Here is a 4,878-nt window from a genome sequence, read left to right on the forward strand (position 1 = left end):
CCTCATGGGCCTTACGCCAAGAAGCTTTAGCTTCGTAGTGTATACGAAAGTTTTGTAATAGTCTCGAAGGTTGTGCGATGACCTCGTGCATTACATCATCATTATCATTCTCATCATTTTCATTGTATTTACTTGATTATTCTTGTGATATGACTATATTTCTGCCTTGAATTGTTACCTATCCATTTGTTAGATCTTTCTTTACTTGTACTTGATGTTCTTGCATATGTTGTTCTTTTGTACTTTACTTGTATGCGGTATAATGTATATTTGTGGTCCTTTCTAGTATTTGTTGCAATATATGTAAGTATTATAGAACTGTTAGTTCAAGCGGTGTGGGATACCATTGTGGGACATTTTCCAATTGTAGGTGACGTGGCCTTAGTGTGTAGTTTGTATGCTTTATTATCTAGTTTGCTAGTCGGCCTATGATACCTACTAAGTACAAGTGAACTGTACTCATTCCTTCTATGCCCTTTTCATGCAGATCCTGGTTCGGGTATACTCCATGTTGGTTGATTCCAGTGATATTTAGATCTAGATAAGGTAGCAATGGATTTCGTGCATTCGGAGTCTACTACTACCTCTTCCTATTAGACTATGTCCTTACTACTATTTGAAGATAGGGTTGTTCCTATATATTGTGTTTCTTGAGTTGTATTAATAGTTCTTACACCATGACATTAGGTTTTCAGAGTTATGACATTATTAATTATGCTTCTTTCCGCTTATAATATATTAAATATAGTTTGGCTTAATTCTAGGAGCCTTGCTTAGAGTTTTGAATGTTAATTTCTCTTTTGTGTTAGTTTGTGTGATGGTCTTACTTATCATAATTTGCCGCAACAAGTGCCATCATGACCCTATGATTTTTAGGTCATGAAAAATTGGTATCAGAGAAGTTAAGTTCATTAGTCTCAATGGTGTAAGAACGAGATGTATAATAGAGTCTCATAAATTGGTACATAGACGTTTGTATCTATCTTCGAGAGGCTATACAATGTCTTTTCCTTATTTTGTTTCTTCTCATATGGATTTTCTTCATACCTTATGCTCTATGTCATATTTCACTCTTTTTTTGTATAGATGGTGATGACTAGGTCTTGTGAGATTAGAGATGCAGAGCCTTTATCTGGAGAGAGAACCCAGTCTAGAGGGTTACTCATGAGTCATGGATGGACTCAAGGTAGTGGACGAGCATGTGGATCTGCCCCATCTAGGAGTAGTGCTAGGGGACTTCCCCTTGAGCCTCATGTTAAGCATGTTGGAGGTGTGGGTCCTACTACAGTTCTACTAAGTTCTTCTACCCTAGTTCTAGAGGGATTTTTTGTTAGCTTGTTGACCTGATTAGAGGGTGCTCCTTTAAGTTTCCCAGGTGTTTCCCCAGCTTTGAGTATTGTACCTCTGTTGATGCTAAGTCTGCTTATGGTGTTCCTTTCATCCTGAGTATGGATCTTCTAGTTACATCTATTTCTACTCTTGGTACTCCTCAGATCCCGAGCGTTACTCTTCCTTCAATGTCGATATTCCATTATGGTATTCTAAGGTCAAGATTTAATCCTTCATCTATGTTACCTCCTTAATTACGATCTCAACCTGCCAGATTCACCAGGCCTCCTCTTATTGTGAGTACTATGATGTTTTCTACAGATTAGAAGAGGCTTAAGAGATTTACTTATATGGGTCCTCATAGATTCAGTGGTGTTGCAGGAGTTCTTGATTGATTATCAAGGGAAGTTGCATAATTTAGGTTTACTTGATGCATATGGGATTATTTATACTACTTATTAGTTGAGAGATGCTGCTAGAGATTAGTGGAGATCACTTCTTAGCTGCAGACCTCTTGATTCTCTCGTGATAACATAGGATAGTTTGTTGAGGCTTTTTTTGAGAGATTTGTGCCTTACAGTTTGAGGGATCAAATAAGAGATAATTTTGATCGCCTGGAGTAGGGCTCCATGACTGTTATAAAGTATGAGGCATGCTTCCATGCCTTATCTAGATATTCTTATGCCAGCATTACCACCAATTCTGAGAAGATTTGAAAGTTTTTAAAGGGGTTGGATTTTTTTCATTAGTTGGCTATGTCTCAGATGGTTGTATTTGGAGCATCTTTTCAGATATAGTGAATTATGCTAAGATAATTGTAGGTATTCTTTGACCATCTAAAAGAGTCACTAAGAAGGTGCGCTATTTTGGTAAGTTCAAAGATTATACTTCTCGAGGTTTAGATTTCAAAGGTTCTCATAGGTATTTTTGTAGGCCAATGCAGGCAGCCTTATAGGGTTCAGGTAGTGGATCTTTTGGTTTAATAGTTTAGGGTGGTCTCTCAAGCCTAGTGGTACCTTCTCCTTTAGAGTCGAGTGTAGAGGTTGCTTTTCATGTGATGAGATTAATTATTTGGCCAAGGACTATCCCCATCGTTGATCAGAGCTACTTCTATTTTAGTTATGAGTGGTTAAGGTTATGCTAGAGGTGGAAGATGCAGAGGTAGTAGAGCCCATGATGGTAGTCACAGGGCGACTCAACTAGTTGGTCATTTTGGACAGTGTTATACTATACCTGCTAGACCAGAGACAGAGGCTTCTGATGTGGTGATCATAGGTATCATCTCTATTTGTTTTAGATTTGTATCTATGTTATTTGATCTAAGATCCACTTTCTCCTATATGTATATTTTTCTTCAGGATTGATTTTTTTAGTGAGCGTCTAGCTATGCCTATTCATGTATCTACTCTAGTAGGAGAGCCTTTAGTGGTGGATCGAGTGTACCGATCCTATATGGTAACTTTTCCTAGGCTTGAGACTTGGGTATATTTGCTTGAATTAGATATGGTTGATGTTGATGTCATCTTGGGCATGGATTGGTTAGCACCTTACCATGCTATCCTAAATTGTTATGCTAAGACAATGACTTTTGTTTCGTTAGGTGTGCCAAGGATAGCTTAGAAGGTTGTGCTTTATTAGTGTCCTTAGAGGTTATATCTTATGTTTAGGCTTGTCGATTGGTTGAGAGGGGATGTTTGTCTTACTTGGTTCAATGATACTAGTGTGCTTTCTCCTCCCTCTTTTGATTTGGTTGGTGTGGTCCACGTATTTATGAATGTGTTCCCTATAGATTTTCCTAGTATGCGTCCAAATCGTGATACTGATTCTTCTATTGCTGTTGAGCTGGGCAACAAACTTCTTTTTATTCCTGCTTATAGGATGGCCCCAACCGAGTTGAAAGAATTATAGGATTAGTTGTTGGAGTTATTGGATAAGGGATTTATGCGACCTAGAGTATCACTTTATAGTCTGCCTATCTTGTTTGTGAAGAAAAACGATAGATCTATGTAGATATGTGTCGATTATCGACAGTTGAACAAGGTGACTATTAAGAATAAGTATCCTCTTTCTCATATTGATAATTTGCTAAATCATTTTTAGGGTGCTGCAGTGTTTTTTGATGATTTATTTGAGATCTGGTTATCACCAGTTGAGAATTAGAGCTTTGGATATTCCTAAGATAACATTTTGGACTTAATATGGTCATTATGAGTTCTTCGACATGTCTGTTAGGTTGACCAATGCCCCAGTCGCATTTATGGAGTTAATGATTTAAGTATTTTGACCATATATCGACTCTTTTGTTATTGTATTTATAGATTATATCATGATTTATTTAGGAGTAAAGCCGATCATGAGGAACATTTGCAGATTGTGCTTCAAAGACTAAGGGATAAGAAGTTGTATTCCAAGTTCTCTAAGTGTGAGTTTCGGTTGGAGTTTATTTCTTTCCTAGGTCATGTGGTAACTAAAGAGGGTATTATGGTCAAACCAACTAAGATTAGTGTGGTTTATGATTGGGCTATGCCTACTTCACCCACTGAAATTTAGAGTTTTGTTAGCTTGGAAGGTTATTATCGGTGTTTTGGTGAGGGTTTTTCATCTATTGCTACTTCATTAACCAAATTAACTCAGATGAAGATTTATTTTCAGTGGTCCGATGCTTGTGAGGTGAGCTTCCAACCGCTCAAGAATTTGTTGACTTCAGCTCCTATCTTAACTTTACCCTAGGAGGTTGTGGGTTCACTATTTTTATGATACTTTAGGGGTTGGGTTAGGTATTTTATTGATGCAGGAGGGTAATGTGGTTGAGTATGCTTCTTATCAGTTAAAGCCCCATAAGAAGAATTACCCTACTCGTGATTTAGAGTTGTGTGTGGTTATTTTTTTTTTGAAGTTTTGGTGGCATTACTTGTATGGAGTCCATTGTGAGATCTTCTCAGATTATCATAGCATTTAGTACTTCATCACCCAATGAGATCTTTACATAAGGTAGTGTCGTTGGCTTGAGTTTCTTAAGGATTGTGATTTGACTATTCTCTATCATCCGGGAAAGGCTAATGTCATTATAGATAACTTGAGCTAAAATCCAACTAACATGGGTATCTTGGCATATCTTTTGACCTAGGAGAGGCCTTTGGCCATAGAGGTTCAGTGTTTAGCTAACCAGATAGTTAGGCTTAATATTTCAATACCTGGACGTGTCTTGGTATTTATGGAGGCTAGGTCTTCTTTGATGGAGCATATTCTAGCTCATCAATTTGATGATATTGGATTGAGGTTTATTTAGGATAAAGTGTTAAGAGGTAAGTTCAAGGAAGCCTCAGTTGACCCAAATGGGGTTTTGAGAATTGGAGGCCGAGTTTGAGTGTCGAGAGTAGGTGAATGGATTAGATTGATTTTGGAGGAGGCCCACTATTTTTGAAATTCCATCCATCCGATAGAGAATAAAATTTATTGTGACTTGTGAAGGCATTACTGGTTGGGTGGTATGAGGAAGGATGTAGTGGACTTTGTAGCTTGTTGTCTATGTTGCCAGTAGGTGATAGC

The sequence above is a fragment of the Capsicum annuum genome, chromosome 11, assembly GCF_002878395.1.
Source record: "Capsicum annuum cultivar UCD-10X-F1 chromosome 11, UCD10Xv1.1, whole genome shotgun sequence".
In the NCBI taxonomy this organism is placed as follows: domain Eukaryota; kingdom Viridiplantae; phylum Streptophyta; class Magnoliopsida; order Solanales; family Solanaceae; genus Capsicum; species Capsicum annuum.